This window comes from Littorina saxatilis, linkage group LG2, assembly GCF_037325665.1.
Source record: "Littorina saxatilis isolate snail1 linkage group LG2, US_GU_Lsax_2.0, whole genome shotgun sequence".
NCBI lineage: Eukaryota > Metazoa > Mollusca > Gastropoda > Littorinimorpha > Littorinidae > Littorina > Littorina saxatilis.
The window spans coordinates 97,366,559-97,380,134 of NC_090246.1; the positions used below are offsets into that span (position 1 = coordinate 97,366,559).

The 13,576-nt window shown below is 43.8% G+C and overlaps 1 protein-coding gene across 1 annotated transcript in view; it reads left to right on the forward strand.

Annotated features, from left to right (window-relative positions):
* Nucleotides 1-13,576, forward strand: part of LOC138960268 (dipeptidyl peptidase 4-like) — a 163,063-nt gene that overhangs the window by 21,195 nt on the left and 128,292 nt on the right. The gene's annotated exons all lie outside the window — the stretch shown is intronic.

Below are 13,576 nucleotides of genomic sequence, written 5' to 3' on the forward strand. Positions count from 1 at the left end.
GGGGGTGAGAGGCAGATGGAGTAAGAGAGAGAAAGAGTAGTTTTCTGATCAAGGAAAACAATAGAGTAGAAAGGCAGATGGGTTATGAGAGACCCGGGCGGTAGTTATTTCAGACGGTCCTTTTGCGATCAAATAACTATTAATTATTACCTGTTATTTTGCCGTCGCTTGGTAACGGGCAAGTTGTTCCTTTATGTCTTAGTTTACGGGTACCAAGAACAGTTAACTAAAGGCCTTGAAAGCACCAGCGTACTCTGTCTGATCATCTGTCTGTCTGTCTGATATCTGTCCGTTTCTCTATCTCTTTGTCAGCCTTTCTTTCTCTATGTCTCTTTGTTTCTCTCACGGACACGCACACGCACGCACACACACACACCTCCCCTCAAACCAATTCTCACCACACAACACCTGTACAAGTATAAATCTTTCCAACAAGTGCAAATGAGCGTCATGAAGGCTGTTATCAGATGCATTGCAATGGCGGGGAATGGCACCGAGGTGTGTGACCAAACTACAAATGAGTTGCAGGCGAAGTTGGCTTTCGGCGGAATAATAGCAAAGCAGGGAGTCTCTATGGGACGACCACGTATACAATCTGAATGTCAGTCAGTCCGTCTGATGACCCCGAAAGAATTGGAAATCGCTTGTGTTGCAGTGCGCTGCGGTCTGGTATTGTGATCAACCTTGATGGAATTGATACACTTGTGATTGCCAGTGCCGTCTTTATTTATTCGTTGGCGCGGAGGGTGTTTTAATCTTGCAAGGGATGAGAGAAGTTTACAAGCATTGACGCACGGTAGAGGGGTCGCCGTACAGAATGCATATTGATTATGTATTGTGTCTGAATTAAAGAGATTGTGCTGATTTCCCACAATCTTGCATCCTCCTTGCATGCAGTTCACGAAACCTTGAACCTGTTGTCCGTATGTAGTTCTGTTCTTCGTAACATCCCAGTGAATACATTGTTAATCTATTATTAAAGGCACAGTAAGCCTCCCGTAAACCATCACAGATACTGTGAGGCTTTTACACACAGTACAAACACCCTTCCATTTGAACGCTCACCAAACGGGAACATCCTAGGTGCCCTACGTAAAGAGCGAGCAATTTTCAAAGAATTAATTTTGCGGATTGTCTCCATCACAATCGGACCGTGGTGCGTTTTGGCGCTATACCTAATTTTTAAAATCTAAATAATAAATTGACAGCTTGTTACACAAACATTCTTAAATCATAAAAGAATTCCTTTTTCATCAAGACAAGATCAGTACAATTCGAAGTTTTGAAAGTTTGAAAAAAGAAAAGCCCGGAAGCAGGGTCACGCAAGGTCGTGGTTCTCGTAGCAGACGACGGTTTATACCTATCGCCAGTTCCTCTGAACAGTCAAAAGCCATCGCTAGAGTTCTGGTGAACCGCAGCCGTTTGTTTCGTGCATAGTCAGAGGTACTTAAATACGTGCCGTTGCAGATAAGCTCACAGCGAGTCGCATTCAAACCGCAACACGGTGGCCTAGTGGTAAGGCGTCCGCCCAGTGAGCGGGAGGTCGTGGGTTCGAACCCCGGCCGGGTCATACCTAAGACTTTAAAATTGGCAATCTAGTGGCTGCTCCGCCTGGCGTCTGGCATTATGGGGTTAGTGCTGGGACTGGTTGGTCCGGTGTCAGAATAATATGACTGGGTGAGACATGAAGCCTGTGCTGCGACTTCTGTCTTGTGTGTGGCGCACGTTAAATGTCAAAGCAGCACCGATATCACCCTTCGTGGTGGACTGGGCGTTAAGCAAACAAACAAGCAAACAAGTCGCATTCAAATTACTAACTGACGACTACATTGTGAAAAAGGGAAACTTATCACACGGGTTCACGATGGCTCAGGGGTAAGATAAACCACGCAAAAATAAATTCTTTGAAAATTGCTCGCTCTTTACGGAGGGCACCTAGGTTTGGTGAGCGTTCAAATGGAAGGGTGTTTGTACTGTGTGTAAAAGCCTGACAGTATCTGTGATGGTTTACGGGAGGCTTACTGTGCCTTTAACAACACAACGACTTGTCACAAACTGGACCCCAGCCCGATAAGAAGAGCTGCATTGGTCGCTCCGTCAGTTTTGATTTGCTGCATCATTTTGCCGAGCTTCCTCGAACGACCCATTTATACACCTGCCACAGTAAAGACGGTTATACTTTTAATGAGTTTTATGCATATTGTGATCAATAGAAATCGAAATAAGCAACATCTTTGATTCCTCTCAACAACATTTTCTCCCTTGCCGATTGTTTTGTTAGACCAGGATTATTTCTGACGACACCTTTAACACCTCCAGACCGTATTGACAAAGATGGTTTGCGATAACGGATAGCAACATCCGGTTATTGTTGATGACCGCGGCATGCGATCCCCGCCTTGCACAAGGAGCACTGGGAAAGGGGCAGAGGAAGCGATTTATCATTCCGTCACGTTTGCCCGGTGCAGACGGGATTGTATAAATTTACCGGCCCTATTATGTCGATGGAGTTTTGAGATAACGCAGGGACTCCGTGTTGTCCCGGTGATATCGGAAGGTCCTCGAACATCACGTGCACGCGCTGCTGTCCTTGTCGGTCGTTATGCACAAAGCGCTATGGTTTCTTGAGCTCAGCGGTCGTTATTTTGATCGTGGCCACATGCATCGACGTGATTGAGTCGAGTGAAGACTGCGGCTCTCAGTGTTTCCGTATCCGCTAGTTGATTACTGTGCAGATTAATGTTTGTTATCCGACCCGGTTTTTCTTTTCGTCAGGTCTCTTGGTCCGTGTCGTTTGATGCTTCCAAACGACTTGCTGGCTGTTTTGGTGCATGCAACTTTTTGATTGAGTTTAAACCATGCAATTTTTTTTTAACCTCTTGATGACTGCGCGGTATTCCAAAGGACATTAGTATTCCCACTCCGATGTCTCCCTTCCATTCCTTCGATCTGAGCCAGGTTTCCATTTGATGAATCATAATTATTGATACTGATCTTGAAAAGAAAACATCCTCGAAGACTTTATTAAAGCTGTTGCTTAAATTCAGACAACTGTCCCCAATCGAAGGTTCACGGTCTGGCAGGCTGGTTGCAAAATAAAACCACTCAATAGTCCTGTTCATTACACCAAGAAATTGTAGTATCGATTGTCATCTGGTCGTATTGACTTGCGCATCTGTATACCTGATATTCTGGCCAACTCTGTCCCTGAGTTTAAATTGAACCAAGGAGACAACATTTGAAACATTTGCTGTCAATCAGTGTTTGTTCCTGGACAGCAGTCGTTATGCTCGCTAGAACGTTAAGTCGAACTTTCAAAATAGTTCGTATGACGAATGTATTTTAAAGTTTACTCGTGAGATCGTGTCGTTGATTGTTAATTGACATTACGGGTGTACAAGATCAAAATGCCCCATTCGGAATTTCCGTTCATTCATGTCGCTATTCTTCGCTTACGCAGGAACATATGCCAGCGTTGTAAGCATCTAGTGTAGATTCCTTCACCCCCCGCGGGTTAGGGGGAAGAATTTACCCGATGCTCCCCAGCATGTCGTAAGAGGCGACTAACGGATTCTGTTTCTCTTTTTACCCTTGTTAAGTGTTTCTTGTATAGAATATAGTCAATTTTTGTAAAGATTTTAGTCAAGCAGTATGTAAGAAATGTTAAGTCCTTTGTACTGGAAACTTGCATTCTCCCAGTAAGGTAATGCATTGTACTACGTTGCAAGCCCCTGGAGCAAATTTTTGATTAGTGCTTTTGTGAACAAGAAACAAGTGACAAGTGGCTCTATCCCATCTCCCCCCTTTCCCCGTCGCGATATAACCTTCGTGGTTGAAAACGACGTTAAACACCAAATAAAGAAAAAGAAAGAAAAGAAAGTAGATTCCTTCGGGTGATCCATCAGGTCAAGAGTTATATTTATAAGGCCCGTCGTCTACCTACCAGTTGGAATCCTGGTCTAAGCAATAAAAAGAAGTGAAACAAGAATAGTCGATGCTGACGTTTTAGTGTTTTGATTTTGACATCAAACCGGACATCGAAGACCACGGCGAAGACTTATACACTAAGTTATACTGTCATTTTGGTCCTTTCTGATAATCATAATGTGACAAAATAAATCCAAAAACAAAGAGACTGCCAACGTTCCAAAATTCAGACTAAAAAAACAAGAAAGGTAGGTTGTTGGAACGTTTGTTATTGACAAAACAATACATTCACAAATATATCGACCCAACGGTCTTTTAAGTGCACAGACAAACAAAAATTAATAACGAAAAAATCAGCCAGATAAGTTTTCGTTATCAATTGTTCGTCTGTGCACTTAAAAGACCGTTGGGTCGATATATTTGTGAATGTTTTGTTTTGTCAATAACAAACGTTCCAACAACCTACCTTTCTTTTTTTTGATAATGTGACAGTCATTGGTCAACGAGTTCGGGTCATCGCATTCAGGTGACCTAGCTGCAACACGACTAACGACTGTTCATGACGACATGGATAATGGCTCGGACAGGTCGGCGGCAAAGTTTCTGCTGTACATCCTCCAGTCGATCAAACGGGTCATGGGTTAAAAGGCCCAGTGTCCATCAGCCTCTTGGAATCCTTGGCTAGACGAGAGAAATTATAACAATACGAGAATTTATTACGCGCACATATCTCACCACAAGGCGACTCAAGGCGCACTCGTACACATTCTTTCGCATTAACAACTCAAGCACACTCATTATACACTTACGCATACATTAATGAAACAAGAAAGGTCAATGCTGACGTTTTATTGCCTATGGTCCGTTGGTCTCAACGCCAAACCGGGACAGCAAAGGCCACAGCAAAAAGTTCAAGAAATACTGCATGGTGCTGAGATTTTGATCCTTTGTTCAAGCAGCAGTCCTGGGGTTGACGAATTCGGGTCAACGTATTCGGGTCAACATATTCGGGTCACCCCATTAGAGCTGTAACACCACGGGGATCTCTTGGTGACGACATTGAGACAATAGGCTGGGACAGGTCGGCGACAAAGTTACTTACACAAACCCCCCAGTCGATCCATAAGTTCATGGGTTAAATTTACAAGCCCAGACGCACATCGACGTCTTTCAATCGAAGGCCGGGCGACACAGAAAGAGTACAACGCATGGGGAAGGCCGATGCTGACATACCGAATCTAGGCCGAACAGCCAGCAAGAGTTCAGTATAGCTGTGCAGAGTTTAGTATCAGCCTCTTGCAGTTCTGGGTCTGAGGACAGATAAGAGTTCAGTACGAAATGTCGATGCTGACATTTTGATCCTAACACTCCGTTGGTCTTAAAAATCAAACCGGATAGCAGAGACTTAACAGGAGAGTTAAATAAGAAAATTCGGAACTTCCATTTTGGTTCTTTCGCTAGCCTGACAGCAAAGGCCCCATCGAATGTTCAATAAGAAAGGTCGTCGCTTACGGTTATTTCGACGCACAGTAATGCTACGATCACAGCGCAGATTGTAGTAAGGAAGTCCAGTTATTACATTTTTGTCCCCACGCTCTGTTGGTCTGGACATACAATGGCCACAGAGAACAGTTTAAATATGAAAGGTCGACGCTTACATTTTGGTTCTGTCGATCGCTATGTTGGTCTTACTGATATCACACGGGGCTGCAAATATCACAGTGCAGTCAGGATGTCCGATGTTGGCATTTAGGTACTTGACAGCGGATCGGATGTCAGAAGGACAGTTTGATAATGCAAGGCTAATTATCGTGGCCAAGCTGACATTTTAGCGATAGGAGTGAGCGAAGCTGCTGTACATGGAAAGAGGTGAGCTTCGTTCGATAATGTACCTGACGAACCCGACGCCTCTCTGAATAAAGCTGATTGGGCGTGAAATATCGACTACTTTCACGTTTGCGTATTGAATGAATGGGTTTAATGAAACATATGAGAAGCACTGTTCTCAAAGAAAAAGATGTAGGGTTCAAGCAAAAGGAGAAGGGCGTATGTGGATAAGACCAAAGCCTTCATGCGAAAGTTAGCTCGGACTATGTGCTGAGGACGAAAGGTCAAACATAGCAGGGAAGAGCCAGGAATACCTCAAATTGATGGGGATTAGTTGGGTAGATGTGCAGAACATATTTGTATATGTTGGCAATGTTGCAGAAATGAAACTAAGAGGTTTGAACGCTTACATGGACGATATTGAGCAAAGTAAAAAAACTGAAACACCGCTACTCGGTGACATCGTGGACCAATACCTAAATACAAAACTGAACATGAAACGCCGAAAGGGTAGATCATCGACAGCAGTAACCCATATGCAGAGATCACAAGTATTGGATCGCTGTCTTGGATCTAAATAGAAGTTGGAATCTGGGAAGGGGGCTGGAAGAAGGCAGACAACCTACCATCTTTATGCTAACACAGAAGCCATCATCGGGTCTAATTCCAAGAACGGACAGGAGAGACTGGACATAGCAACCCAGGAACCAGAAATGGGACACACGATGGATGGCCGGCAACAGATAGCTTAATTGGCTGGACTCGATTAGTAAGGAGACCGATTTATCTTCCTTCAAGGTCCAAGGATGGTCAAGAGCTTAAAGACACACTCCTTCCGTTGTAAACAGTTCGGCTCGCCATCTTAGATCTGACCAGACTTTTACATGGAATAAGACCATACTTCTCCTTGGCCACATACCAACAATTAACGGCCGTGGTGCTCCTTGGCCACAAACCAACAATTAACGGCCGTGGTGCTCCTTGGCCACAAACCAACAATTAACGGCCGTGGTGCTCCTTGGCCACAAACCAACAATTAACGGCCGTGGTGCTCTTTGTGCACAGGGAACATTTATTGTTGAATTAATTTAATGAAAAGCCACTGACTAAGTACGACACACACGTGGACTTCCATGCGGGAACAAAACGCGACGTTTGAGAGTTTGGACATTTATTCAAACAACAAGGACAGCAGGGCCACAGCTGAGCAGGACAGGCTGAACACGGCATCCCAGAAGGCAAAAAGGGTGCCCAGGATGGATGGACAACAACAGGCAGCTTGACAGGACACGAGCAGTAAGGAGACGGATCGATCCTCGATGGCCGAAACGGCGACCAACAGTTTTACTGCATCTGGTGAAAGATGTTTCAGAATTTATAGCTACAAAGAAGCTGGACCTACGTTGAACAAACAAATGGACGGGAGAGAGTCCATCTTATAAGCCATTTGAAAAGATTCAAAAGCGCAGCTCCACGAGATTCTAAGTACGAACATTTAACTGACAGCAAAGCCGCAAGACCTCAAGCTGACCTGCCTCCGAGAACCAGGCAGACAATGATGTACCAGTGACAAAAATCACAAAATCACCATGGTCTACAGCTTGACCTGTCTCCAAGGGGCTGACAGGACAGGGTAGGCTGAACATGGCAGGCCAGGTAGCCTAACTGCAAATGCTTTTCTGGGCTATTGAAAACGCCTCACACGTGGGTCTCAACAAGAGAACAGAACATGACATTTTGGACGCTGGACATTTATTCAGACAAGGCAACACCGGGCCACAACAACTGGGCAGGATAGGCTGAACATGGCAGCCCTAGAACCAAAAGCGGTGCCCACGATGGATGGCCAACAACGCACAGCTTGGCAGGACCCGAGCAATAAGGAGACGGATCGATCCTCGATAGCCGAAACGGCGGCTGGCAGGCGAGGGGATGGGGGGGGGGGGGGGGGGGGGGGTGGCAGGTAGGGATGAGGAAACTGGCCGTTTAAGGGAGTTAGCGGTAGTGGGCGGGGAAGGGGGACTGGGGACTTGTTGCATTGCTGTCGATTTTGGCAGACACTGTGTCTCTGTTTGAGTGTAGTGAATGGGTGGCTGAGGTCGGGGCGGTTAAGGGGGTCAAGCATTGTTGTGGTCAAGCAAGATATGAATGAAAGTCAAAGTCCGTTGTTTTGTTTCTACCGGGAGGTTGACCAGAATCATGTTCTGTCGTAAAGAGTTGAAAGTAACCGACGTTTACCGTGCAGTGTTTTTTTTAAAGTGTTTTTTTTACCACAGTTGCATGCAGGCTGTTTCATCCCTGAGTTGTTTTGCCTTTGTTTCTTTTTTTTCTTTTCTTTTTTGTAAGGCGTTAAAGGAGTGCAGGTTAAAGGTTAAACGCCTGCCGATCAAGGTAACACAAACATGTACAAGGAGTTGCTTCATATGTGAGAGTAGCATAAAGGAGCAAAACATAGTTGTAAATATTGTCAGAAGAGCAGTGAGATTGGGATTGTTATTCCTTTTTTTCCCCCACGGATCAGTTTTTCTTCCACGGATCACTTTGCATCTTCCTTGTTATTTCTTCAATCGTGTGATTTATTTCGGGTCGATATCTGCGCCGGGCTTGTGTCAAGAAGCCTCTTATGGAGGTTCATGACAACAATGCCCCCTCCCCCATCCCTGTAGGAAAACACCGAACTGAATAGTGTTGCACGTTTCCGATAGAGTGGACCCCCTCCGTCCCCGTGTTCAGACTTTTTTAAGACCCTGTTTCCCGTTTTTTTTGTTCATAACCTCTTTTTTGCTAATTTACCTTATTTTTCGGACCCTCGCCCCCCTCCCCCCCCCCACCTTCTTAGACCTGAATTTTTCACACATGTTGAGGTCTTAAAAAGGATGAGGGGGGGGGGGGGGGCAGCAATGTCTTGAAGGCAGCAAAAGCTGCGACACTTGTTTTTACATTTAGTCAAGTTTTGACTAAATGTTTTAACATAGAGGGGGAATCGAGACGAGGGTCGTGGTGTGTGTGTGTGTGTGTGTCTGTGTCTGTGCGCGTGTGTGTGTGTAGAGCGATTCAGACCAAACTACTGGACCGATCTTTATGAAATTTGACATGAGAGTTCCTGGGAATATCCCCGGACGTTTTTTTTTCGTTTTTTTGATAAATACCTTTGATGACGTCATATCCGGCTTTTTGTAAAAGTTGAGGCGGCACTGTCACACCCTCATTTTTCAATCAAATTGATTGAAATTTTTGTAAAGCAATCTTCGACGAAGGCCGGACTTCGGTATTGCATTTCAGCTTGGTGGCTTAAAAATTGATTAATGACTTTGGTCATTAAAAATCTGAAAATTGTAATATTTTTTTGTATAAAACGATCCAAATTTACGTTCATCTTATTCTACATCATTTCCTGAGTCCAAAAACATATAAATATGTTATATTTGGATTAAAGACAAGCTCTGAAAATTGAAAATATAAAAATTATTATCAAAATGAAATTTCCGAAATCGATTTAAAAACAATTTCATCTTATTCCTTGTCGGTTCCTGATTCCAAACACATATAGATATGATATGTTTGGATTATAAACACGCTCAGAAAGTTAAAACGAAGAGAGGTACAGAGAAGCGTGCTATGCACCACAGCGAAACCACTACCGCGCTGAACAGGCTCGTCAGTTTCACTCCGTTTTGAACAAGCGGCGGACTACGGTCATTGTGAAAAAATGCAGTGCGTTCAGTTTCATTCTGTGAGTTCCACAGCTTGACTAAATGTAGTAATTTCGCCTTACGCGACTTGTTTTACTTGCCTTTACACCATTTCGTGTCCGCCGCGACAGTAAACGAGCAACGGTTGTGGTCGCTGCGCTACGCTGGTAGAGTTTGTTGGTGCCCTGAGGAGGGGGTTCGGGGTGGAGGATAGGGGGCACGTGGAGATGAGGGACTGTGTGCGTGTGCTTCTTGCTCAAGTGTTGTCGTTGTACTTTTCCGCTTGTTGAGTGCACAACAGGCGTGTGAGCGCGGTTTTGTTTTGATTTTGGGTTGTCGTTGTCTTTGTCGGTTAATTCGAGCGCGTGTCAGTGTGTATCGAGTGAAGGGTGAGGTTGGTTTAAGCGTGTTTTATTCAATTTCTCATACACATGTTTCAAACAATAACAACATTAAGAACGTTAACAAGCAGATTGCTTATGGACACGTTCTTGAAATGATAATCAATACACATTCCGATAGCAAAACATGGCGAACAAGTGATAGCTTCAACACTTATCTTGATAATCTTTCATTATATTTTATACAAATAAGATGAAGAGAGAGAGAGAGAGAGAGAGAGAGAGAGAGAGAGAGAGAGAGAGAGAGAGAGAGAGAGAGAGAGAGAGAGAGAGAGAGAGAGAGAGAGAGAGAGAGAGAGAGAGAGAGAGAGAGAGAGAGAGAGAATGCCTGGCTGCATCAATTGCACAGTTAATATAATATCAGCCGAAGCGATTAGTTAACATAATATAGTCTTGTACAACAGAGAATATTTTCGTGTTCAAAGATATAGTTAAATCAGTATTTCCAAACAAGAGTGTTTTGCAGTCTAGAACGTGTGTTGGTAGACTATTGAATAAAATGGTTCTATGTTCAGACTTTTTGTAAAGGGTGAGGTTGTTGTTGTTGTTGTTGTTGTTGTTGTTGTTGTTGTTGTTGTTGTTGTTGTTGTTGTTGTTCAGGTGTGTACGCGTATACTGCTATAATGTGTTTTTGTATGGCAGGTAGGAGAAGGTTGCCTAATATGGACCCCTTTTTGTTTCATGCTAATAACTAGCTTGTTTTCTTCCAATTAAGAAGTTTCATTTTGTGTGTGGTAGTTCTTCTCTCTTTTGTTAACCGTTAGGCCTAATTGGAGCGAATAATCTTTGATAAACATTCAGCTAAAAATAAATAGAGAAAAATTCGCAAATGGTCCATATTATTACACTAATTAGGAGCCTGGGCGCATAATATGGACCAGGGAAGAGGCCTTCACGAATCATTGTCAAAAGCCCCCTGTACTTCAAAATAACATGATACAACTTAGTGTACAAGTCAGATTAATTAAAATATGCTTTAGGTTTATCTGTTTCGGTTTGACGAGAACGTCATTTGAAGCACAACAGGAAACTAAAGAACATTATCACAAACAAGAGAACTTAAATGAAAATATAAACTTCCACGAAAAAAAGACTGTTATTTTTTTGAAAGCTCGAGGGCTAGTTACAGGTTATTTTTAGCAAACTTGTTAATGAATAAATGAAACCAGTGTTTAGTTTTTATTTTATTCTATTTGTTGAAGGGGGTCCATATTAGGGGACATATACACATACTTTGAGATGTTGCTATTACCCCGGTATATTTTGTTTGTTGTAGAAACTCAGTGTCAACACTGCTTAAATGTAACGCATGCGGTCTTAGCTGTCATATTTAGCTATGTTTGTGTGATAACAGCTTTGGCTGTGGACAGAAACTAGTCCGTTGTAAGCGTCACATTTTCAGTGAACGCTGCCAAAAATGTAAAAAGAATAGAAAAAGCCTAACGGTTTTGTGGTTTGAGTGTCTGCGACTGGTCCAGAGAGGGTAAATGCAGCGAATGAAATTGTTTTGAACGCTCTACCACTGTTAGTTTGTCAGAACACGAGGTGATCCACATTAGCCGCGGGTCCATATTAGGCAACCTTCCCCTACGTCAGTTTACGTCTCAGAGTCTGATCCAGGTATCATTGATTTGCTTGTGTTGTGTGTGTCAGTCTGTCTCGGCCTGTGTGTGTCGGTATAATTATCTGACTGTGTTTTTACATTAGTTTATAATTATTATTATGTGTTACACGTGCACAGTCGCACAAAGTAGGCCGCAACAAGTCTTCCTTGTTTACACTCGCAACGAAAAATATCTGACGAGAAGTTAGCTGACTGCATGCTAGAAGAGAGAGGAAGAGAGAGGGAGAAAGAGAGAGAGAGGGAGAGAGAGAGAGGGGGAGAGAGAGACAGACAGAGAGAGAGAAAAATGGAGAGACAGACAGACAGACAGAGATGGAGAGAGACACAGAGACAGATGGATCTGTAATTTGACAAAGACCATCGCCGGGGATTGACCAACTTGCTTCCTGCCTGTCTCTCTCTCACTGTCACTCTGTGTGTGCGCGTGTGCCTTTCTCCCTGGCGTGTCTGCCTCTCTCTCTCTCTCTTACCCACCTGATGCTCTCTGTGCAGTCAGCCAGTGTTTTTCACTCGGATCCGGCAGCTTGCACGCTTGTGTGTCCCTGTCACCCTTTTCACCCTTGCGACCAATGCACTGACCTAGTTTCTGCGTCCAAAATGGCTTGTATTACTGACGATTACTAACGTTGAGGTGAAATCTCTGCGCAGTGCTAACAGGTTGGTTGTCCACCTGTTTTGTCAACAGTGATTAATCTGTCTGTACGATTAGTGGCGAATCGACTTCTTAATGCTGAGAGAGGTGTGACTTTTTGCTGCGATGTACCTGTTGCGATGATTGGAACTGAATGGACACAATAGTCTACAGCAGCAGAAAACCGTTACCAGCACAGGGCATTGCATTTGTGTGATGCGGCGCTTTTTATATTTGAGTGGATTTTCAGAAAGCATCGACGGTTTTTATTTTTTTCCACAACAGTTGTTGGTTGACAAGATTCTGTGGTGGATTCTTCAGGGTGGGCAGTATCTTTCTGAGTAAATCTTGGTGATAGTGGCGGTTAAACTCCGCGGCTTTGACTGCATTCCGCTATTCTGTAATTCAGACGGTTTTCACGTGCTTTGATAACTGTCGCCTTTACGTTATGTGGTAAGTGCGTCGTTGTCCTTGATCCTCTGCCCATGGTGTCACTGTTTGTGCATTGACTTAAATGTTTGAAACTAGTCTGGACCATAATCGAGTCCTGCTTGGTCGGTTCATTCGCGTGTTGATAATATTTATCATGCGTTTCACTTATTCAGCATCATTCTGTTGATTAGTGTGCCGTGCTTCAGCGAACAAAGGTTAAGTGTTTGTGCAACCTATTATTTGGATAGCACGAGCCCAGAGCGTCCCAGTGCGTCTTTGTCACCGATATGTGTTTGCGTGTTTACGCCCTTCAGCGATCGAAACGTGACTGCCACGCTTACTGGATAGCAGTGTGATTTTCCGCGAACATCATCTACGGAGCTGCTCCGACAGTCTATGTGTACGATGCATGCTGTGTGAAAATGTCTTGATTCCATGGTTGGTGATTATTTTCGAGTGCTATAGGAAAGTCGTTGGTGACTAAAGCACCGGAGTGCACCTGCTAACAATTGCGCAGTGTCACAATCTCTATGATTCCCCGCTGGTCATATGACTATAGAGCTATGCATGCTATCAAAACTTGCTACCATAGTACCGCACAGCGTTTTTATTGGCAGTGTGGTTTCTCATGGTTTGTGACATTCTACGTGGATTTATATTTACTTTGAAAGTAAGAAATAGTACTATTTTTAGTGAAAATTCAGGTGGATATAAATTGGCGTTTTTGTGCTGACATTGAAGTCAGATGAACTAGACCAATTCTGTTATCTGTTATTGCACGTTGAAGTATTGCTGTCGTCGGTTAGACCAGCTTCAAAAACTATGAGAGCAGGTTTAGTTCCCTCAACAGTTTCAACGACAGTAGCACTGGCACAACGTTTCTAGTACAAATTTAGTCTTAATACCTGCTGTCATTCTACGTGGTTTTTGAGTCACTTGAGAAAAAGTGACTCTATGTAATCGGTCAGTGTTAGTCTGTCCGGCCGGCCGGCCGTCCGGCCGGCCGTCCGTAGACACCACCTTAACGTTGGACTTTTCTCGG